We start from the raw sequence: 25109 nt of genomic DNA, 5'->3' as shown, positions 1-25109 counted from the left end.
TGTTTGAACGACTTCATCGCTGGCTCTAGGGTCCAAAGGAGACCTGCAGTTTACTTCGTCCTTTGATTATCTTGTTGATGAGGATATACTAAATATAATTCTGCATCTGATTTATTGCTGGAACGCAACCGTGAACAGTGTTTGGTTCATCTTTCGATTCCTTCTCTTGTATCGCTGATCACTCTTTTCCAGAAATTACAAGAAGCTAAGGAGCAGCAACAGGAAGAAAGATCCAGAGATCAAAAACTGACAAAAAAATTCCCCTGATCCCGCTACTAATTTTGCTTGAGCACACCCCAAAGTCCATCAGCCAACTGGCAAGAACCACGAACTATCTTTACCTTCGCCACCACTCTTGCCACAAAAACCCAACGAGTGTACTACCAAACCAGCATCAATTCCAGAACTTCATGAAGCCTTTGTTGAGGCCATCAACCAACTGGGTGGCAGTGAAAATTTTGGATTCGATTCTTTTTGGTGGGTTTTGAATCCTGTGAGGTTTCTATCTAGTTTTTTTGGCATTTGGTGCAGTAACAAGGGGGTTTCGGGAACTTTTATTGGCATGGAGGCACGACCTTCTTTATCCATTCAGAGACCAGGTGCAATGCAGCCCGGTAACCTGGGGGTGTTTGGAGGAATGACATCATCTTTACCAGCTATTTCAACACATTTGGAAAAGACATATCTAAAGTTGCCTGACACTCAACCGGTGTCCGCAAAAAGGGAACTGATGACAAGCCTCTGGTCTATGCAACTCGTGTACCCCCCAATAGTGAAGTGTCACCAACTAATGCTGCAGCGTTGCCATTACTACAATCGTCAAATTCAGCACTACCTCAATCTACAATATCGAATCATTACAACAAAGAAAATAATGGTTCTTGGTCTACAGACCCAGGTTTTCTTGATTTTCCTGAATGGGCAGACCAGTTTATCTCTGACGATGAGGTTTTGGTCTCTAGAAAGGGAGACTGCGATTTTGATTTCGAATTTACACCAATTCCAGGATTTTTTCATTAATTCCAGCTAGAATACGTGAAAGAGAAGGCCAAGACTGGTTCGGCGGAAGGTTTCAAAGCAAACTGGTAATTGGATGATGGCCGGGGAGCGACAGTCAACGGATATCAGTGACGGCGACCAGTGATGGAGGCGTGGGGCGACACTGGCACCAGAATCTAGAAACCTTTGGGACTTTGCGGCTATGTATTTCTAAAAACGTTAGAAAAGGGGCAGAAATTGAAACGATGGCCTGTGTTCCATTGCCACCCGAATCGTTAGCCCACATCATCAAATGGAGCTTGAGCCACAAGTCGAACAGTTTCTTATGTGTGAAGTCAAGTTACAATCCTGAGTCAAGGTATGTTTTATTTTGATTTTTTTTTTTGTTATTTTGCCTATTATTTATATATTAATTTTTGAGTGAATTCAAAATAATAAAAAAATAAAATGATAAAATTTCAAAAAAATATATTTTTGAGGAAAAGTTGAAAGTATCAATTTTCCTTGAAAATAAGCTTTCCAAAAATTATTTTTGGGGAAAAGTTGAAGGTATCAATTTTCCTTAAAAATAAATTTTCAAAAAAAGGGTTTTTGAGGAAAAGTTGAAAGTATCAATTTTCCTCAAAAATCAAATTTTTTTTTCAAAAACTATTTTTGGGGAAAAGTTGAAAGTATCAATTTTCCTTAATAAATTTTTGAAAAAATAAATTTTTGACGAAAAGTTGAAAGTTTCAATTTTCCTCGAAATTAAAATTCCAAAAAAAAAAAAACATTTTTGGGGAAAAGTTGAAAGTATCAATTTTTCCTACACAAGAACAACCATCATTTCCTTCCTTTCTATTTTGATTTTGATTTTGATTTTGATTTTGATTTTGATTTTTCTTTAACTAATCCGACGACGGAGCCTCTGCAAGTGAAATAGTAGTTTTTTCTTGCATACTCTTGAGGTGAGGGAATTTTCTCAATTTTCTGCTAAAAGTATTAGAGTCAATTGAGAATAATTTCCAATAATTAATTACTTGATAAAATTTTCAGGCTTTTTGGATAACGTAAATTTCAGCTGGTACCATCTTTTGATGGGCGTGGTAAGGGTGCCATAACCTTCCTCACACGTAACCGAACTCCCGAACTCTGTTCTGGTTAGTAGACCTGAACCTATTCTTTTAGAGACCCTTAAACTTAGGTGTTCCCTGAAAGGATAGATTCCTTAGGTGGCCAATCGCACCTAGATAAAAAAGATTAGTGGCGACTCCCTAAAAGTTAATGTCTAGTGATAGATCCCCAGATCTAGACGTTATGACAGCTTGGCGACTCCACTGGGGACTTTGAGAGTCAGGCCAGCAAATAATTTGTGTTATCCAAAAGCCTAATAAAATTGAACCTTTTTGTATATATATGTATTATTGTTTATTCATGTTTATTTACTTTGTTAATTATGTCATTCATGTGCATGTGCATAACATGAGCTCTACACTCGAGCTCTGCCCCTCTAGGAGGGAGTAAAGTACCTATTGCTTTCGTGAGGTCTAATGCCTCCGCAGTGGCTAGCGAAATACTCCCACTCAAATTGAGCCTTTTCCGCTTGTAGCCTATAATGGGTGAGGATTAGGGTGCCTTACTAGTCTGTGATGGACAAAGATGTAAAGAGCAATTTGAGAACCTTTAGATGTTGACCTTAAAACCGCATATAGTAAACCTTAAGAGTGCCTAAACCTAGGATAGAGCCCTTTCTACCTAATGATAGATATACCCTGAAATTAAGACCCAAAAAGGGTGTTTATCTAATCATTTTGATTGTTTAACTTTGTGCATCATTTTCATTATCGTATGTAACATTATGCATCAGCATCACTTTCATTTCATCCATGGAACTAACTATGTTGTTTGTCTGATTGTATGCATCTGCATTATTTTCATGATCATGTTTTAACACATCATTTGCATCCGTTTCATATTAGATTTGATTCAATAAAATGTACATTTCATTCGTGCATCGACGCATCATACATGAAGCATAGCATAGCATTTTTAATCATAATTGTGGTGCTGAAGGTTCAAGGATAGCTCCACCAAATAACCCCGCTCACCAATACAAGAGCTCAAGCCAGACTAATGGAACAAAAAATTTCAGTCGTCTTGAGAGAATAGAAAAAGCTCAGGAAAAATTTAAAAAGGGAGTTGAATAAGATTTTAGGGGCAAACTGATCTAATATGGTGGTCCAAATTTTAAGTCGAATGTTACTCATCGACAGTAAGCGGAGAGAGCCTATTTTCAAGAAGTGAATTTCAATTATCTAGCCTACAATTGAACAGAACATCGATCATATTCCAGCAGCTACAGCTGAAGATGTGAAGCTTGCGGTGGCTGTTGCTCAGAGAGCTCTTTCTAGAAACAAAAGCAAAGATTAGGCTTAAGCTTTTGACGCTGTTCATGCCAAGTATTTACGGGCCATCGTTTTCAAAACAACAAAGAGAAAATTTGAATTAGCAAAGCTTGAGCAATTGATTAGGGAAACGACTTGATGAAGCAACTTGGGACATTGATGATGTTGTTGGATGTTTTGAGTACTATACATACCTTACCAAAAGTTTAGATGCGAAGCAAAAGGTTGCCATCTCTCTTCCTATTGAGACGTTTAAGAGTTATGTGCTTGAAGAACCACTTGGGGTCATTGGATTGATTACTCTATAGAAGTATCCACCATTGATGGTCGTCTGAAAAGTAGCTCTTGCTTTGGTTGCAGATTATGCTGCAATACTGAAACCTTTCCAGTTGGTATCTATCACCTGTTTGGAACTGGCTGATGTGTGTAGGACGGTTGGTTTTCCTCTAAGTGTCTTGAACATTCTAACTGGATCGAGCCCATAAGTTATGATTTCTTTGGCATATCATCTAAATGTTGACAAGATTGCCTTCACCAGAAGCAATACAACAGGTAGCATGATAATAGAAGCAGCCGCTCAAATGGTCAAGCCTGTATCTTTATAACTCGATAGGAAAAGCCCAATCATTTTGTTTGAGGATCAAGAATATGAAGAGTCACAATGAATCAATGGGGCGAGATAAAAATCTTTCACTTGGTTGCCCAGGGGCATGATTTTAAAGAGGATGTTAAAACTGGTTGAATGCCACTTATCATTCTAAAAGTTCTTTTAAAGTAATGTTAGGATTTCTTTTTTACAATATGATTTCACTTGTTATCATCTTAATAAGGGCAAGTTAATGCATTTCATTACATTTTCTCTTTCACTCGACCATTATTCCATGCCCTGTTACCTTTCATAACTTCACATTCCCATTCTCAAATTTTGGATGATGAATATTTGGACAATGATAATAGTAATTTTGGGATTTAATTTTTGAGAACCCATCCACATTAATATGAGAGGATGATTTGAGCAAAAAGTAAGCTGTTACCGGAGGTGAAATAGATGTCTTGAAGATGTGCAATCTTTTATACAGATTCATGAGCTTTGTTCAATAGATGATGTTCAAGAAAGGTATTCACAATTGAGATGAAAAATGGCCATCTTTCTTTTACCATTCAAAAAACCATTTATTGCTACCCCTTTGAGCCTATTATGATTTCCTTTTTCAGAGGAACCCTAACCAAGGATCACCCTCTACATTGGGGGGCAATTTTTGAAAAAAAAAATTTCACAAAAGGTCTCAAAATTGAAAAAAAAAAAGAAAAATAAATGCCACACATGACTTGGGGCAAAGTAATGAGAATCCTTTGTGTGAGGAAAGAAAAAGCAGTGAAATGATGAGGGGTAAAATGCCAAGTTGTATCAAATGATCCTTTGGTTTTGAACCTTTTTAATACATGTTTTGAGCCTATTATATCCATTTTTTTTATGACCCTTCACCTTGGCCTACATTACAACCTTGAAAAGTCCATTTGGATCAAATGTGAATACTCAACTTGAATGATTATATGTTGAATAAAGGTATGCTCATGAGGAAGCAATGGAATCAGGCTCTAAAGTTTGATGTATGAAAGATATCGCCAATAGATGAAAAATGAAAAAAAAAGAAGATGATGAAAAAAAAAAGAGAAAAAAAAGAAAAAAAAAGAAAGAAGAAAAAATGAAAAAATGAAAAAAGAGATTTAATTTGAAAACCTGAAAATGTGATTTTGGTAGAAAAAGATCCAGGTCAAATGGCTCACATGAATGGAAGATCAAAGACATCTGAAGATCCCTCAAAGACTGAGGCAAAGTTCGGCAAGCTCAAGTTGACTTCAACAGTAAATGGAATGAGTTTTTGAAAAAGAATCCTAGATTAATGTTGAGAATTGTCTGAATATTCATCATTTGGATATACGATCCATCCCAATGGCATATATCCAACTTATTTCCTTTCCCATTTTTTTATACCAAAATAGATCTTCATTGATAATTCACCTTGTGTTCTCTTATTATTTCACCCCTAAAATGAATTGAGAAAATGCCTGATTGCATTGTATTTGTCAAGATTTGAAATGATAATGAATGAATGAATATGTGCTTAAAAGAGTCTTGCATTCATTTGAAAAGAAAATCTAAGATGATGGTGGTGACAAAATGAAGAAATGGTAGAGACCTCAAAGAGATGATTTGGAAGGATATATGATGTGACCAAATAGAGACTATGATAGGGCAAATTTTGAAAAGTGATATAACCAAGTGATGAGTGCAAGGATGAATTGGTCAGTTATGATTGAATGATGAGAAACAATCAGTGGACAAGTTTGTTTTGGAATGGTTAATGCTGAGATATCTATGAGTAATGACCCAGTGATGGTGGATGAAACTTGTTTTAAAATTTGTTAGTGCTGAGAAATTCATTGAATGATGGTCAAGTGATGATCGATTGATGAAGCTTATTCCAAAGTATTGAGAAACTGAACAAGGAAGAATATGAGTGGAAGAAACAATTAAAAGCTACACTGGTTCGATCTTAGAAGAGCAGTGCAATTGAATCCTTGAAGAATCAAAGGGCTTGATACCCAAGAAAGGAAAAAGAGCTTGAGAAACTTGAGTACCATACATCGAATAGGAATTAATTGGCCAACATTTGCATAGCATGCATTGAAATTCATATGCATTTGCATAGCATACACTACTTTCAAGAAAGTAGAGTGTATAAATTCAAGAAGCAAGGGTGTTCCAACATCCCACATAGAGAAGACAGATATGAAGATATTTTCTAAAATTGAAAAAAAAAAAGCTTGTTAGGTAAGTTCCTAATCCTTGAACTAGGATGTCTTTTGGTATCAGGATCGATTTATAAGACCTTTGGGCATAATCTCCTGAAATTCCTTCAAACACAATTCTCAACTCCTTTGGACATGATTGTCAAGGAGCAATTTACTTTTGCAAAGTCGTGGTGCCTCTGTTTAGAGGAGCAATTTACTTTTTCAAAGTCGTGGTGCCTCTGTTTAGAGGAGTAATTTACTTTTCCAAAGTCGTGGTGCCTCTGTTTACAGGAGCAATTTACTTTCCAAAAGTCGTGGTGCCTCTGTTTAGAGGAGCAATTTACTTTTTCAAAGTCGTGGTGCCTCTGTTTAGAGGAGAAATTTACTTTTTCAAAGTCGTGGTGCTTCTGTTTAGAGGAGCAATTTATTTTTTCAAAGTCGTGGTGCCTCTGTTTAGAGGAGCAATTTACTTTTCCAAAGTCGTGGTGCCTCTGTTTAGAGGAGCAATTTATGTTTCTCAAAGTCGTTGAGCCTCTGTTTAGAGGAGCTTTGGTAAAAAAAAAAAACAAAAAACAAAAAACAAAAAAAAAACACAAAAAAAAACACAAAAAACAAAAAAAAAAACAAAAAAATGACAATGTTGAGTTGAGTCTTGATTGGGTGTCTACGTCTTTGCGCAATTTCTGTTTCACAGAAAATGTGTAAAGAGGGGTAGTTGTAGACACCCAATTGGGTCCAGGCTCAGATCAATTGGGCCTGGCCCAAATGGGTAAGGCCCAATTCAATTTTTATCCTGTATTATTTTTTTTTCTTCTTTTGTATTTTATGTATTTTATTATTTATTATTATTATGTATTAATATATGTATATCTATATTGATTTATTTATTTTATTTAGAATAGATTTATATGTATTTTATTTATGTAGTTATATATTTATTATTATTTTTTTTTGTTTTGTTTTTTTTTGTTTTGTAATATATTTTTGGGTTTATCTTATTTTATTTTTTAAGTTATCTGTTAATTTTATCTGATTCTTTTTGGATTATCTGATTATTATTATTTTTTTCTTTTTTTTTTTTTATGGCTACGATTGAAAGTTGAAGAATCCCATTGTGAATGGGAATTCAATTAGAAGAGTCCAGATTGCACTCAAAGATTGAATTCCCGTCCAAGGAGGAATTAGGATTGATCAGGAACTCTTGATTAATCCCTATAAAAGGGACCTCCTGGAACAAATGCTGAACACACACATAAAAAATAGTGAGCAAAGCTACTGATTTGAGAGAAAAGGAGGCGTATAGGAAGCTAAGAAAAGGTTTAGGAGTGTTCTGGGAGTTAGCAGAAATTTTTTGAGAATTTTTGGTGATTTTTTTTTTAGAAGTTTTGGAAAATTTCAGATTTCGGTTGAATTTTCCGGTGAAGTTTGAATTTTCCGACGATGATTCCGACCAAATTTGAAGTTTTCGGCGAGTTACCCAGTTTCCGGTGACCTTTTCCAGAAACCGACAATCTTCCGACCAACTTTCGGTGAACTTCCGACGTAATTTCCCATATTTCGGTGACATTTTCCAAAATCCGGCGAACATTCAACCGGAGTTCTTCAGTCTTTTAGAGAGAAGGGGGAGGAGAAAAAGATAGAAGAAGAATCCGAATAGGAGAGAAAAAAAAAAACAAAAAAAATGATAGAGGAGGAATCTGAATAGTAGGAGGAATCCGAATAGGAAGGGAAAAAAAAACTGAAAGGCATTGTTACGATGGCATGGAGAAGTAAGCCCCAAGGTTGCAGCTTGGGCAGCTGATTTATCCTCTTCCTATCCTAATTCTATCCCTGGTTTTGAAGTCGTCTGCCAACTTGGCGCATCAGCTCTTGCTTATTGGCCAGTATATGGTTGGACTCCTGGCCTCTTCCACTTAATTCTTACCAGTGTTCGAACGACTTCATCGCTGGCTCTAGGGTCCAAAGGAGACCTGCAGTTTACTTCGTCCTTTGATTATCTTGTTGACGAGGATACTAAATATAATTTTGCATCTGATTTATTGCTGGAACGCAACCGTGAACAGTGTTTGGTTCATCTTTCGATTCCTTCTCTTATATCGCTGATCACTCTTTTCCAAAAATTACAAGAAGCTAAGGAGCAGTAACAGGAAGAAAGATCCAGAGATCAGAAACTGACAAAAAAATTCCCCTAATCCCGCTACTAATTTTGCTTGAGCACACCCCAAAGTCCATCAGCCAACTGGCAAGAACCACGAACTATCTTTACCTTCGCCACCACTCTTGCCACAAAAACCCAACGAGTGTACTACCAAACCAGCATCAATTCTCGAACTTCATGAAGCCTTTGTTGAGGCCATCAACCAACTGGGTGGCAGTGAAAATTTTGGATTCGATTCTTTTTGGTGGGTTTTGAATCCTGTGAGGTTTCTATCTAGTTTTTTTGGCATTTGGTGCAGTAACAAGGGGGTTTCGGGAACTTTTATTGGCATGGAGGCACGACCTACTTTATCCATTCAGAGACCAGGTGCAAGGCAGCCCGGTAACCTGGGGGTGTTTGGAGGAATGACATCATCTTTACCAGCTGTTTCAACACATTTGGAAAAGACATATCTAAAGTTGCCTGACACTCAACCGGTGTCCGCAAAAGGGAACTGATGACAAGCCTCTGGTCTATGCAACTCGTGTACCCCCCAATAGTGAAGTGTCACCAACTAATGTTGTAGCGTTGCCATTACTACAATCGTCAAATTCAGCACTGCCTCAATCTACAATATCGAATCATTACAACAAAGAAAATAATGGTTCTTGGTCTACAGACCCAGGTTTTCTTGATTTTCCTGAATGGGCAGACCAGTTTATCTCTGACGATGAGGCTTTGGTCTCTAGAAAGGGAGACTGCGATTTTGATTTCGAATTTACACCAATTCCAAGATTTTTTCATAAATTCCAGCTAGAATACGTGAAAGAGAAGGCCAAGACTAGTTCAGCGGAAGGTTTCAAAGCAAACTAGTAATTGGATGATGGCCGGGGAGCGACAGTCAACGGATATCAGTGACGGCGACCAGTGATGGAGGCATGGGGCGACACTGGCACCAGAATCTAGAAACCTTTGGGACTTTGCAACTATGTATTTCTAAAAACTTTAGAAAAGGGGCAGAAATTGAAACGATGGCCTGTGTTCCATTGCCACCCGAGCCGTTAGCCCACATCATCAAATAGAGCTTGAGCCACAAGTCGAACAATTTCTTATGTATGAAGTCAAGTTACAATCCTGAGTCAAGGTATGTTTTATTTTGATTTTTTTTGTTATTTTGCCTAGTATTTATATATTAATTTTCGAGAGAATTCAAAATAATAAAAAAATAAAATGATAAAATTTCAAAAAAAATATTTTTGAGGAAAAGTTGAAAGTATCAATTTTCCTTGAAAATAAGCTTTCGAAAAATTATTTTTCGGGAAAAGTTGAAAGTATCAATTTACTTAAAAATAAATTTTCAAAAAAAAGATTTTGAGAAAAAGTTGAAAGTATCAATTTTCCTTAAAAATAAATTTTCAAAAAAAGGGTTTTTGAGAAAAAGTTAAAAGTATCAATTTTTCTTAATAAATTTTTGAAAAAATAAATTTTTGAGGAAAAGTTGAAAGTATCAATTTTCCCTACACAAGAACAACCATCATTTCCTTCCTTTCTATTTTGATTTTGATTTTGATTTTTCTTTAACTAATCCGACGACGGAGCCTCTGCAAGTGAAATAGTAGTTTTTTCTTGCATACTCTTGAGGTGAGGGAATTTTCTCAATTTTCTACTAAAAGTATTAGAGTCAATTGAGAATAATTTCCAATAATTAATTACTTGGTAAAATTTTAAGGCTTTTTGGATAACGCAAATTTTAGCTGGTACCATCTTTTGATGGGCGTTGTGAGGGTGTTATAACCTTCCTCACACGTAACCGAACTCTCGAACTCTATTCTGGTTAGTAGACCTGAACCTATTCTTTTAGAAACCCTTAAACTTAGGTGTTCCCTAAAAGGACAGATTCCTTAGGTGGCCAATCACACCTAGATAAAAAAGATTGGTGGCGACTCCCTAAAAGTCAATGTCTAGCGATAGATCCCCAGATCTAGACGTTATGACACCTAACTTGGTGACTCCACTGGGGACTTTGAGAGTCAGGCTAGCAAATAATTTGTGTTATCCAAAAGCCTAATAAAATTGAACCTTTTTGTATATATATGTATTATTGTTTATTCATGTTTATTTACTTTGTTAATTATGTCATTCATGTGCATGTGCATAACATGAGCTCTACACCCGAGCTCCGTCCCTCTAGGAGGGAGTAAAGTACCTATTGCTTTCGTGAGGTCTAATGCCTCCGCAGTGGCTAGCGAAATACTCCCACTCAAATTGAACATTTTCCGCTTGTAGCCTATAATGGGTGATGATTAGGGTGCCTTACTAGTCTGTGATGGACAAAGATGTAAGGAGCAATTTGAGAACCTTTAGATTTTGACCTTAAAACCGCATATAGTAAACCTTAAGAGTGCCTAAACCTAGGATAGAGCCCTTTCTACCTAATGATAGATATGCCCTAAAATTAAGACCCAAAAAGGGTGTTTATCTAATCATTTTGATTGTTTAACTTTGTGCATCATTTTCATTATCGTATGTAACATTATGCATCAGCATCACTTTCATTTCATCCATGAAACTAACTATGTTGTTTGTTTGATTGTATGCATCTGTATTATTTTCATGATCATGTTTTAACACAATCATTTGCATCCATTTCATATTAGATTTGATTCAGTAAAATGTACATTTCATTCGTGCATCGATGCATCATACATAAAGCATAGCATAGCATTTTTAATCATAATTGTGGTGCTGAAGGTTCAAGGATAGCTCCACCAAATAACCCCGCTCACCAATACAAGAGCTCAAGCCAGACTAATGGAACAAAAAATTTCAGTCGTCTTGAGAGAATAGAAAAAGCTCAGGAAAAATTTAAAAGAGGAGTTGAATAAGATTTTAGGGGCAAACTGATCTAATATGGTGGTCCAAATTTTGAGTCGAATGTTACTCATCGACAGTAAGCAGAGAGAGCCTATTTTTAAGAAGTGAATTTCAATTATCTAGCCTACAATTGAACAGAACATCGATCATATTCCAGCAGCTACAGCTGAAGATGTGAAGCTTGCGGTGGCTATTGCTTAGAGAGCTCTTTCTAGAAACAAAAGCAAAGATTAGGCTTAAGCTTTTGATGCTGTTCATTCCAAGTATTTACGGGCCATCGTTTCCAAAACAACAAAGAGAAAATTTGAATTAGCAAAGCTTGAGCAATTGATTACGGAAAACCACTTGATGAAGCAACTTGGGACATTGATGATATTGTTGGATGTTTTGAGTACTATACATACCTTACCGAAAGTTTAGATGCGAAGCAAAAGGTTGCCATCTCTCTTCCTATTGAGACCTTTAAGAGTTATGTGCTTGAGGAACCACTTGGGGTAATTGGATTGATTACTCTATAGAAGTATCCACCGTTGATGGTCGTCTGAAAAGTAGCTCTTGCTTTGGCTGTAGATTATGCTGCAATACTGAAACCTTTCGAGTTGGTATCTATCACCTGTTTGGAGCTGGCTGACGTGTGTAGGACGATTGGTTTTCCTCCAGGTGTCTTGAACATTCTAACTGGATCGAGCCCATAAGTTATGATTTCTTTGGCATATCATCTAAATGTTGACAAGATTGCCTTCACCAGAAGCAATACAACAGGGAGCATGATAATAGAAGCAGCTGCTCAAATGGTCAAGCCTGTATCTTTAGAACTCGACAGGAAAAGCCCAATCATTTTGTTTGAGGATCAAGAATATGAAGAGTCACAACGAATCAATGGGGCAAGATAAAAATCTTTCACTTGGTTGCCCAGGGGCATGATTTTAAAGAGGATGTTAAAACTGGTTGAATGCCACTTATCATTCTAAAAGTTCTTTTAAAATAATGTTAGGATTTCTTTTTTGCAATATGATTTCACTTGTTATCATCTTAATAAAGGCAAGTTAATGCATTTCATTACATTTTCTCTTTCACTCGACCATTATTCCATGCCCTGTTACCTTTCATAACTTCACATTCCCATTCTCAAAATTTGGATGATGAATATTTGGACAATGATAATAGTAATTCTGGGATTTAATTTTTGAGAACCCATCCACATTAATATGAGAGGATGATTTGAGCAAAAAGTAAGCTGAAATGGGGACACTTTTTTCAAACGATCACAAAATCTTCTCCACTTCGAGTTTTTAGCTAAATTGTTTTGTGCATGCCAACAAAAATACAAGGATCACCTCTACCAAATTTGGGGACAAAACTCTTTCTAAAAAAATTTTAAAAAATCTCGAACCATAAAAAGTTTCAAAAATCTTGAAAAATAGAAAACGGGTCGTCTTGCCACGAAACTTCACATGAAGGCATAGGGGACCATTGTATGAATTTACAAGCTATAAAAATGGCATTGGCATGGTAGAAATATGAAGATGTGCTTGAACCCACCTACCACCCGTTCGATCCCCGGCTTGTGCATCCTGCCTCTCTGGTCGATTGAGCGTCCGTACGCTTATTTCGTGGGTTGACTTAGGCATACAGAGTTCATCCCTAGTCTAAGCATATGGAGTTCATTCCCAGTCTAAGATCTAACTAGACCGAGGATTGCGGTAAAAGGATCGGTAGCACGCAGGGGGGACTGTGCTGATCCCCGGCTTGCGCATTCTGCCTCTCCGACCGACTGAGTGCCCGCACGCCCGTTTCGTCGGTTGGCTTAGGCATAGGGAATTCATTCTATGTCTAAGCCCCAGTCGGACCGAGGATTGTGGCAGTGGGATCGACAGCATGCAAAGGGGGACCAGGCCGATCCCCGACTTGCGCATTCTGCCTCTCTGGCTGGCTGAGCACCCGCATGCTCATTTCCTGGGTTAACTTAGGTATACGGAGTTCATTCCATGTCTAAGCCCCAGCCGGACCGACAGTGGGATCGACAAGACACAGAGGGGGATCGGGCTGATCCCCGGCTTAGGCATTATGCCTCTTCAGTCGGCCTCTCTGGCCGACTGAGCGCCTGCACGCTTGTTTTGTGGGTTGACTTAGGCATACGCAGTTCATCCCAAGTCTAAGCATACGGAGTTCATTCCCCGTCTAAGATCAGACCGGATCGAAAGTTACAATAATAGGATCGGTAGCACACAGGGGGGATCGGGCTGATCCTCGGGTTACGCATTCTGCGTCTCCTGCCGGCTGATTGCCCGCACGCCCGTTTTGTGGGTTGGCTTAGGCATAGGGAGTTCATTCCATGTTTAAGCCCTAGCCAGACCAAGGGTTGTGGCAGTGGGATCGGGAGCACGCAGAGGAGGAACGGTTGTGGCAGAGGGCCAACTGAGTGCTCGCACGCTCATTTCGTGGGTTGACTTAGGCATACGGAGTTCATCCCCAGTCTAAGATCAGACTGGACCGAGGGCTGCAACAGGAGCATCGACAGCACGCAGGGGGGACCGCGTCGGTCCTCGGTTTGCACATTCTGTCTCTTCGGTTGACTGAGCACCCGCACGCTCGTTTTGTGGGTTGGCTTAGGCATACGAAGTTCATTCCATGTCTAAGCATACGGAGTTCATTCCCAGTCTAAGATTGGACCGGATCGAGGGTTGTGGCAGCAGGACAAGCAGCAGGATCGACAGCATGCAGGGTGGACCAGGTTGATCCTCAGCTTGCATATTCTGCCTCATCAGTCGGCTGAGCACCCACACACTCCTTTCATGGGTTGGCTTAGGCATACGAAGTTCATTCCATGTCTAAGCACCTACCGGACCGAGGGTTGTGGCAGCAGGACCGACAATAGGATCGGTAACACGCAAAGAGGGATCGGGCTGAACCCTGGCTTGCGCATTATGCCTTTTCGACCAGCCTCTTTGGTCGGCTGAATGCCCGCGCGCTCGTTTCATGGGTTGACTTAGGCATACGGAGTTCATCTCCAGTCTAAGCATACGAAGTTCTTTCCCAGTCTAAGATCAGACCGGACCGAGGGTTGCGACAGAAGGATCTGTAGCATGCAGTGGGGACCAAGCTGATCACCGACTTGTGCATTTTGCATCTCCAGCTGGTTGAGCACCCGCACGCCCATTTCATGGGTTGGCTTAGGCATAGGGAGTTCATTCCATGTTTAAGCCCCAGCCAAACCGAGGGTTGTGGCAGTCGGACCGGTAGCACGTAGAGGGGGACCGGACCGATCTTCGACTTGCGCATTATGCCTCTTTGGCTAGCTCAGCGCCCGCACGCTCATTTCATGGGTTGACTTAGGCATACGGAGTTCGTTCCCATTCTAAGATCGGATTGGGCTGAGGGTTGCGGCAGTAGGATCGACAGCATGCAAGGGGGACCGCGTTGGTCCCCGGATTGCGCATTCTGCCTCTCCGACCGACTGAGCGCCCGCACGCTCGTTTCGTGGGTTGGCTTAGGCGTACGGAGTTCATTCCCAGTCTAAGATCGGATCAGACCGAGGGTTGTTGCAGCAGGATCAACAGCACGTAGGGGGGACCGGGTCGATCTTCGACTTGCGCATTCTGCCTCATCGATCGGCTGAGTGCTCGCACGCTCGTTTCGTGGGTTGGCTTAGGCATACAGAGTTTATTCCATGTCTAAGCTCTAGTCGGACTGAGGGTTGTGGCAGTAGGACCGACAGCGAGATCGATAGCACGCAGAGGGGAATCGGGCTGATCCTCGGCTTGCACATTATGCCTCTCCGACCGGCCTCTTCGGCTGGCTGAGCACCTGCAGGCTCGTTTTGTGGGTTGACTTAGGCATACGAAGTTCATCTGTAATCTCAGCATATAGGTTCATTCCCAGTCTAAGATTGGACAGGACCAAGGGTTTCGATAGCAGGATCGACAGCACGTTGGAGGGACCGAGCCGATCCCTGACTTGCACATTCTGCCTCTTCGGCCGGCTAAGCGCCCGCATGCCCGTTTCGTGGGTTGGCTTAGGCATAGGGAGTTCATTCCATGTCTAAGCCCCAGTCAGACCGAAAGTTGTGGCAGTGAGATCGACAGCACGCAGAGGGGGAGCGGGTCGAACCCCGGCTTACGCATTCTGCCTCTCCGATTGGTTGAGCGTATGGGCGCTCATTTTGTGGGTTGGCTTAGGCATACAGAGTTCATTCCATGTCTAAGCTTACGAAGTTCATTCCCAGTCTAAGAGGTTGAGCCACAGTGCAAATGCTGGGCTCGGGCATGTGCTGGTGCCACATTTTTTCCACACGGGGTACCATCATCAGAGCATCGTCGGAGAGCCTAACCGGTGGCATTAGAGGGGCCAGGGGGGTGTGCGCACATGATGTGCAATGGGTTGGCTTAGGCATACGGAGTTCATACCATGTCTAAGCCCCTGCCAGACCGAAGGTTGTGGCAGCAGGACCGGCAGCGGGATCGACAGCACGTAGAGGGGGACCGGGCTGATTTTCGGCTTGTGCATTATGCCTCTTCGACCGACTGAGCACTCGCACGCTCGTTTCGTGGGTTGACTTAGGCATACAGAGTTCATCCCCAGTCTAAGCATACGGAGTTCATTCTCGATCTAAGATCAAACCAGACCGAGGGTTACGGTAGCAGGATCAACAGCATGCAGGGGGGATAGGGTTGATCCCTAGCTTACGCATTCTGCTGCTCCGGCCAGCTGTGTGCCTGCACGCCCGTTTCATGGGTTGGCTTAGGCATAGGGAGTTCATTCCTTGTCTAAGCCCCAGCCAGACCTAGGGTTGTGGTAGTGGGATCGACAGCACGCAGAGGGGGATCGGGTCGATCCCCGGCTTGCGCATTATGCCTCTCCGACTGGCTCAGTGCCCGCACGCTAGTTTAGTGGGTTGACTTAGGCATACAAAGTTCATTCCCTGTCTAAGATCAGACTAGACCAAGGGTTGTGGCAGTAGGATCGACAGCACGCAGGGGGGATCGGGTCGATCCCTAGCTTGCCCATTCGGCCTCTCCAGCCGGCTGATCGCCCACATGCTCATTTCATGGGTTGGCTTAGGCAAGCGGAGTTTATTCCATGTCTAAGCATACGAAGTTCATTCTCAGTCTCAGATTGGATCGGACCGAAGTTTACGATAGCAGGACCAGCAGAAGGATCGATAGCACGCATGGGGGATCGGGTCGATCCCTGACTTACGCATTCTGCCTCTCCAGCCGGCTGAACCCCCACACACCTGTTTCATGGGTTGGCTTAGGCATATTGAGTTCATTCCATGTCTAAGCCCCAGTTGAACCGAGGGTTGTCACAGCAAGACCGACAGCATGCAGAGGGGGACCGGGCTGATCCTCGGCTTGCGCATTAAGCCTCTTCGGTTGGTTCAGCGCCCGCACGCTCGTTTCGTGGGTTGACTTATGCATACAGAGTTCATTCCCAGTCTAAGATCAGATCAGACCGAGGGTTGCAACACCAAGATCGATAGCACATAGGGGGAGACCGGGCCGATCCCCGGCTTGCGATTCTACCTCTTCGACCAGCTGAGCCCCCACATGCTCGTTTCATGGGTTGGCTTAGGTATACGGAGTTCATTCCTTGTCTAAGCATACGGAGTTCATTCCAAGTCTAAGATTTTGAGCCACGGTGCATATCCTGGGCTCAGGCATGTGCTGGTGCCACATTTTTTTCACCTAAGGCACCGGCGGCATTACTGGTTTCGACAATTTGGGGGGTCGGGGGGTGTGCGCACATGATGTGTGATGGGTGCTGGTACTTGGCCCTTATATTGGCCCCCTATCCCTCATCAAACCTTGAACTCACACCCCTCTTAAAGAGCATTTGAGATTTTATAGGTTTGCTGCAGTAGCCATTAAAGTGTCTGAAATGGGGACACTTTTTTCAAAGGGTCATAAAATCTTCTCCACTTCGAGTTTTTTGCTGAATGTTTTTGTGCATGCCAACAAAAATACATGGATCACCTCTACCAATTTTGGGGACAAAACTCTTTCTAAAAAAATTTTAAAAAATCCCGAACCGTAAAAAGTTTCAAAAATCGTGAAAAATAGAAAACGGGTTGTCTTGCCACGAAACTTCACAAGAAGGCTTAGGGGACCATTGTATGAATTTAAAAGCCATAAAAATGGCATTGGCACAGCAGAAATATGAAGATGTGCTTGAACCCACCTACCACCCATTCGATCCCCGGCTTGCGCATTCTGCCTCTCCGATCGACTGAGCACCCGCACGCTTGTTTCGTGGGTTGGGTTAGGCGTACAGAGTTCATTCCATGTCTAAGCCCTAGCCGGTTTGAGGGTTGTGGTAGCAGGACCGGCAGCGGGATCGGTAGCACGCTGAGGGGCACCGGGCTGATCCTCGGCTTATGCATTATGCCTCTCCAGCCGGTTGAGCGCCCGCATGCTCGTTTCATGGGTTGACTTAGGCATACGGAGTTCATCCCTAGTCTAAGCATATGAAGTTCATTCCCAGTCTAAGATCGGATCGGATTGAGGGTTGCGGCAATAGGATCGACAGCACACAAGGGGGACCGTGTCGATCCCCGGCTTGCGCATTCTGCCTCTTCGGCCTACTGAGCGCCCGCACGCTCGTTTTGTGGGTTGGCTTAGGCATAGGGAGTGCATTCCATGTCTACGCCCCAGTCGGACTGAGGGTTGTGGCAGCGGGACCGACCACACACAGAGGGGGACCGGGCCTGTCCCTAGCTTGCGCAGTATGTCTCTTCGGTCGGCTCAGTGCCCACACGCTCGTTTCGTGGGTTGACTTATGCATATTGAGTTCATACCCAATTTAAGATCAGACTGGATCAAGGGTTGCGGTAGCAGGATCGACAGCACGCAAGGGGGACCAAGCCGTTCCCTGGCTTGCGCATTCTGCCTCTCTGACTGGCTGAGCGCCTACACTCTCGTTTCGTGGGTTGGCTTAGGCATACGGAGTTCATTCCTTGTCTAAGCATACAGAGTTCATTCCCAGTCTAAGATTTTGAGCCACGGTGCACATCTGGGCTCGGGCATGTGCTGGTGCCACATTTTTTTCGCCCGGGGCACCATCACCAGAGCATTGCTGGAGAGCCTAACCGACGGCATTGGGGGTTCCGACGATTGGGGGGGCCGGGGGTGTGCGCACATGATGTGCGATGGGTGCTGGTACTTGGCCCTTATATTGGCCCCCTATCCCTCATCAAACCTCGAGAACTCACAGCCCCTTAAAGAGCATTTGAGATTTTATATGTTTGTTGCCAGTAGCTATTAAAGTGTCTGAAATGAGGAACTTTTTTCAAAGGGTCACAAAATGTTCTCCACTTCGAGTTTTTAGCTAAAAGTTTTTGTGCATGCCAAAAAAAACACAAGGATCACCTGTACCAAATTTGGGGACAAAAGTCCGGCTAAAAAAATTTTAAAAAATCCTAAACCGTAAAAAGTTTCAAAAATCAAGAAAAATAGAAAACGAGTCGTCTTGCCACGAAACTTCACATGAAGGCTTATGGGACCATTGTATGAATTTACAAGTGTTAAAAATGGCATTGGCATGGCAGAAATATGAAGATATGCTTGAACCCACTTACCACCCGTTCTATCCCTGGCTTGCGCATCTTGCCTCTCCGGTCGGCTGAGCGCCCGCACGCTGGTTTCGTGGGTTGACTTAGGCATACGGGGTTCATCCCTAATCTAAGCATACGGAGTTCATTCCCAGTCTAAGATCGGACCAGACCAAGGGTTACGGTAGCAGGATCATCAGCACATAGGGGGGACCAGGCCGATCCCCGGCTTGCGCATTCTGCCTCTCCGGCCAGCTGAGCGCCCACATGCCTGTTTCGTGGGTTGGCTTAGGCATAGGGAGTTCATTCGATGTCTACACCCCAGTCGGACCGAGGGTTGTGGCAGCGAGACCAGCAGCACGCCGAGGGGACCAGGCCGATTCCCGACTTACGCACTATGCCTCTTCGACCAGCTCAGCGCCCGTACGCTCATTTTGTGGGTTGACTTAGGCATACGAAGTTTATTCCCATTCTAAGATCAGATTGGACCGAGGGTTACAGTAGCAGGATCGATAGCACGCAGGGGGGGTCGGGCCAATCCCCGGCTTACGCATTTTGCCTCTCCGACCGACTATTGGAGGGGTGTGCGCACATGATGTGCGATGGGTGCTAGTACTTGGCCCTTATATTGGCCCCCTATCCTTCATCAAACCTCAAGAACTCACACCCCCTTAAAGAGCATTTGAGATTTTATAGGTTTGCTGCCAGTAGCCATTAAAGTGTCTAAAATGGGGACAGTTTTTTCAACCGGTCACAAAATCTTCTCCACTTTGAGTTTTTAGCTGAATATTTTTGTGGATGCCAAAAAAAATACAAGGATCACCTGTACCAAATTTGGGGACAAAACTCTTTCTAAAAAAATTTGAAAAAATCTCGAACCGCAAAAAGTTTCAAAAATCGTGAAAAATAGAAAACGGGTCATCTTGTCACGAAACTTCACATGAAGGCTTAGGGACCATTGTATGAATTTACATGCCATAAAAATGGCATTGGCATGGAAGAAATATGAAGATGTGCTTGAACCCACCCACCACCTGTTCGATCCTCGACTTGCGCATCCTGCCTCTCTGGTCGGCTGAGCGCCTGCACGCTCGTTTCACGGGTTGACTTAGGCATACAGAGTTCATCCCCAGTCTAAGCATACGGAGTTCATTCCCAGTCTAAGATCGGATCGGACCGAGGGTTGCGACAGCAGGATCGACAGCACGCAGGGGGGACTGAGCCGATCCCCGACTTGCGAATTCTGTCTCTCTGGTCGGATGAGCGCCCCCACGCCCGTTTCATGGGTTGGCTTAGGCATAGGGAGTTCATACCATGTCTAAGCCCCAGTCAGATTGAGGGTTGTGGCAGTGGGACCGGTAGCACGTAGAGAAGGACCGGGCCTGTCCCCGGTGTCACAAACTAAGCTTTCTCGCAGCAAGCAATAGACCGTGCGGCACTTGAATGGGCGCTCCCAACCAAGTCAGCCTTCAATAGATCGATATCTGAACAAAAAACCATAAGCCATGGTTAGTCCCAAGCATTCACAATAAGACACAATATATCGAGATCGATCTCAAGCACAAACACAAGAAGGCATATTCGCATCGAGAAAAAGAAAAACACATCGAGGCAACAATCGGGACATTCAATCGGGGTGAGTTTTATTATAGTCAAGAATCATACATCGGGATCTCCCGCCATCACTAGGGCCAGGGGGCAGCCCTTGGTGGGCGGCCTAGGCTCGCATAACAACCGGTGAGATAGCCCAACACTACGCTGTCGGCTCACCCCCTAAAGAGCCTTGGAGATTTTAGAGCTATGCTACCAGTAACCATTACAATGTTTGAAATGGGGACACTTTTCCTAGCACAAGGGATCTACCCGGCCATGGCCCTAAACATGGGTGGCTTATGGCAACCTAAGTCTCGGTCATGGCCCTATAAAAGGTTGGCTCATGACATCCTCCCCCACTTATTCTATCGATGTCCTCATCGACTTGCTGGCTTGAAATTCTTTGATCTTCCTTTAAAATCTGTGGAGGTCGTGTTCTCTCTCCCAGCTGGTTTCTTCTAGTCCTAATCCCTCCCACTTCACTAAGTACTCCCGAACTAGACTTTGAGATATCTTGGTTTCCCTATCAGCTAAGATCTCTTCGACTCGATGCTCTGAGGGTGGTTTCATGGTGATGGCGGCTCTGGTTGGCTCCTTTTGGCTAGCATCTATAGGATCTACATGGAAAGGTTTCAGGTTGCTCACATGAAGTACTGGGTGCACCTTCATCCACTTTGGTGGGTTGATTTTGTAAGAAGCATTCCCCACCTTGGAAAAGACCCTTACTGGACCTTTATATTTGTGCACCAGTCTACGATCTCTCTTTCTCAAGAACTTGATTTGTTCAAGAACTAGTTGGACAAGAACCAAATCACCAACTTGAAATTATTGAGCCCTACGACCTTTGTCTGCCCATTTTTTCATCCGCTTTGATGCTTTCTCCAGGTAGGCTTGTGCAATCTCTGTGTTTTGTTTCCACTCCTTGCTGAGATTGAAGGCTCTCTGATTCTTTCCTCCATATTTTCCAAGAAAGTGTGGGGTAGCCTTGGTAAATGTCTGGTGACCACCTCAAATGGGCTCTTATTGGTGGAAGAGCTTTTGTTGGAATTAAAGCAGAGTTGAGCCATGTCCAATAATGAAGGCCAGTCTTTTTGATTGGCTTGAACAAAGTGCCTCAAGTATTCCTCTAATAATCCATTGAACCATTCCGTTTGACCATCAGTTGAGGGTGATAGCTTGAAGAGATGTTGAGTTGGGACCCCAATATCTTAAAAAGTTCTCTTCAGAAGGACCCCGTGAATCTCGGATCTCGATCACTGATAATGTTTTGAGGGAGGCCCCAGTATTTGAACACTTATTTGATCAATAGTTAAGCTGTGTCTTTCGCTGTGCAATACTTGTGAGTGGGAATGAATATGGTGTACTTAGAGAACCGATCAATCACCACCAAAATAGCTCCAAGGTCACCAACCTTAGGTAGGCTCAAAATTAAATCGAGGGAGATGCTTTCCCATGGTTTAGCGAGTACTGGTAGTGGTTCAAGCATGCCTGCAGGTTTCCTCTTTTCAACCTTGTCTTGTTGGCAAATGAGGTAAGTCTTCGTATAGTCCATCACATCTTGTCGCATGTGAGGCCAATAGTATCCCTATTTCAATAACGTCAAAGTACGTTGCTAGCCCGGGTGTCCCACTCATGATATGTCATGACATTCCCTCATCAGCATCTGTTTCAGACCTTCTGCTGTTGGCACAAACACTTGAGGCCCCTTGGTCCATAAGATCCCATTTTCTTGCCAAAAGTACTTGGACTTCCCTTCTTCTACAAGCTTCAGGATGGCACAAGCTTGCGGGTCCTTCCCTAAGTGATTTGCAATCAACTTGTGAATGTCTATAGTGGCTCTGCTAGCCGCCATTGGGGCAATTCTTCTAAGGGCTGCTAAATCTGCTCGCCTGCTCAATACATCGGCCACTTGATTGGTCTTTCTAGTGGTGTGCTCAAAACAAAAGTTGAACTCCGCTAAAAATTCCTGCCACCTAGCTTGTTTTGCTGTAAGCCTTGGTTGGGTGAGAAAATGGCTAACGGCCGCATTGTCTGTCTTCACGACAAAGTGTGAACCCAACAAGTAATGTCGCCAAGCCCTCAAGCAGTGAACCACCACTAGGAGTTCTTTTTCTTGGGCCGTATATTTCCTTTCAGCTTCACTTAGCTTCCTACTTTCAAACGCTACCGGTTGATGTTGTTGCAAAAGCACTCCTCCAATAGCAAAATCAGATGCATCCATCTGAACTTTGAAAGGCTTTTCAATATCAGGGAGAGCTAAGATGGGATCCTTCATAATAGCATCTTTCAATCCCTCGAAGGCCTCTTGGCACTCACTCGTCCAACACCATTTATGCTCCTTCTTCAATAACTCCGTGAGGGCCATGGTCTTGCGAGAGTACCCTTCCACAAACCTTCTATAATAGTTGGCTAGTCCTAAAAATGAGCAGAGCTCACTAACGTTCTTCGGTGTTGTCCACTCCTTGATGGCCCTAACCTTTTCCATGTCCATTCGAATGTGGCCATGTTCGATAATGTGACTGAGAAAATGGATTTGGGTCTGAGCAAATGCACACTTCTCCCTTTTTACGTATAACTGGTGGTCCTGTAATCTTTAAAGTACCTGGCATAGGTGTTCTTGATGTTCTTCCAAGGTGGAGCTATATACCACTATATCGTCTAAATAGATGACTACAAATTTGTCTAGGTAGTCATGGAATACCTGATTCATCAATGTACAAAATGTGGCAGGAGAATTGGTCAATCCAAAGGGCATAACAAGAAATTCAAGTGCACCATACCGTGTCACACAAGTGGTCTTTGGCTCATCTCCCTTAACGATTCTGACCTGATGGTAGCTAGATCTCAGGTCCAATTTGGAAAAGTACTTGGCCCAGCTTAATTGATCAAACAAGTCTGCTATAAGGGGGATGGGATATTTGTTTCTTATGGTGACTTTGTTCAGGGCCTTGTAGTCAACACATAATCACAAACTTCCATCATGCTTCTTCTGAAATAGCACTGGTGCTTCAAAATGAGCCTTTGATGGTCTGATGAACTTGACTTGTAACAACTCATCTAACTATTTTCTTAGTTCGGCCAACTCTGGTGGGGCCATACGGTAAGGAGCTCTAGCAGGGGGTTTCGCTCCTGAGAGGAGCTCAATTTCATGGTCCACTGCTCGTCGAGGGGGTAGAACCTTAGGCAACATCTCTGGCATCACCTCTTCGAATTCTTCCAACACTTTTCCCACACCATCAGGTATTGGTTCTATTTTTGACCCTTCTTTATAGATCGGCACATCCATAAAAGAGGGTTCCCCTCTCTTTACCCCTTTCTTAAACTATAAAGCTGAAATCATTTTCTTCCCACTCTTTGGTAAGATGTTGGCTGGCACTACACATGAGTTTTCCCCTAAGAACAACAAGCAGCTAGCGGCGGGGATAGGGATGACCTGAGCCAACATCATGAAGTCCAATCGAGAACAACATCAAAGTCATCCATGGAGGAAACTGTAAAGTCTACCTTCCCTTCCCATGGCCCCAATCTGGTTGTCACACTTTTGGAGTTTCCACTGATCGTAAAGGCTGGCGAGTTGACCGCCATCATTCATCCATAGTCTTTACTAATCTGAAGACCACACCTTTTTGCTTCTTCTGATGTGATGAAAGTGTCGGTTGCACCCATATCCACCATAGCCTTAGTGGCTTTCTCATTGATCGTCAAGTTCACATACATCAAGCCTCTATTTTGCTCTTTCTTTATAGTGTTCAGTTGGGTGCAAAGGGCATTGAGGAACCTTATTGAACCCATCTTGGTTGGCTCCTCTTTAGCTTCTTCAACGCTCTCTGATGCTTTTGCGGACTCTTGAGATGAGGTCTTTAAGGCATTAAGGGCTCCCTTGTGCGGGCATTCAGCTACCCGATGCGGCCCCTTGCAAAGAAAGCAACCTAGCAGTTGCCTAGGCTTGAAAATCCCTGCGTTGCTTGTCTTGGGTTGGGTACTATCTCGACCAAAGGACCTCCTGTCTGATCCCCTACTGAAGGGCCGATCCAACCTGGTCATCCTTCCCCCACTCCCAAAGTTGAAGCTATTGCCAGCTGATGGAGGATTTTTCCATTTTAAACAGCCATCATTGTAATCATGGAGACGTTCAGCTGCAGCCATGGTCGTGGCCACATCTTGCACTTTCTGCCTTTGTAGTTCTGTCCTCGCCCAAGGCTTGAGGCCCTCAAAAAAATAGAACATCTTGTCCTTTTCGGACATGTCCCGAATATCCAACATCAGGGTAGAAAAGCTCCTTACAAACTCTCGCATCATTCCTATTTCCACCAATTCTTGAAGTCTCCTTTGAGCCATATACTCCACATTCTCAGGGAAAAATTGGTTTTTCAATTCTCGCTTCAGATCCGTCCAAGTCTTAATCGGGCACTCGTCATCGACAAACTTGGAGTGCCACCACAACTTGGCATCCCCTGCGAGGTACATTGACGCCATTGCTACCTTGTCTTCCTCTAAACAACTCGAAAGTACTGCTCCATGTCAAACAAGAAATTTTCAAGTTCCTTAGCATCCCTTGCCCCCTCATAGCATCGAGGCTCCGGCACCTTGGGCCTTTTTCCCCTTTCCATTGAGCTCGAACCCAATCTGGCCATAGCCATTTGTAGGATGCTCACCTGTGCTCTGAGCTCCTCAAACTCTTTTTGGAGAATGTTCAAGGCATCTCTAGCCTCTTTGCTCACATTATGGAGAGTATCGGACAACTCCTGTTGGGTTGTCTCGATCTCTTTCACTCGAT

At 43.1% G+C, this 25109-nt stretch overlaps 2 pseudogenes; both read left to right on the top strand.

Moving 5' to 3' along the window:
- Window positions 1-3210: 3210 nt before the first annotated feature.
- Window positions 3211-4375, top strand: LOC149517986 (aminoaldehyde dehydrogenase 1, peroxisomal pseudogene; annotated as a pseudogene).
- Window positions 4376-11226: 6851 nt separating this feature from the next.
- LOC111302143 (aminoaldehyde dehydrogenase 1, peroxisomal pseudogene) lies at window positions 11227-12083 on the top strand (annotated as a pseudogene).
- Window positions 12084-25109: the final 13026 nt, after the last annotated feature.

The sequence above is a fragment of the Durio zibethinus genome, chromosome 7 (assembly GCF_047325235.1).
Source record: "Durio zibethinus cultivar Kanyao isolate XHJ-2024 chromosome 7, ASM4732523v1, whole genome shotgun sequence".
NCBI classification, from domain to species: Eukaryota; Viridiplantae; Streptophyta; class Magnoliopsida; order Malvales; family Malvaceae; genus Durio; species Durio zibethinus.
The sequence above is the reverse complement of the archived record's forward strand: the minus strand, read 5'-3'. Positions and strand labels throughout refer to the sequence as shown.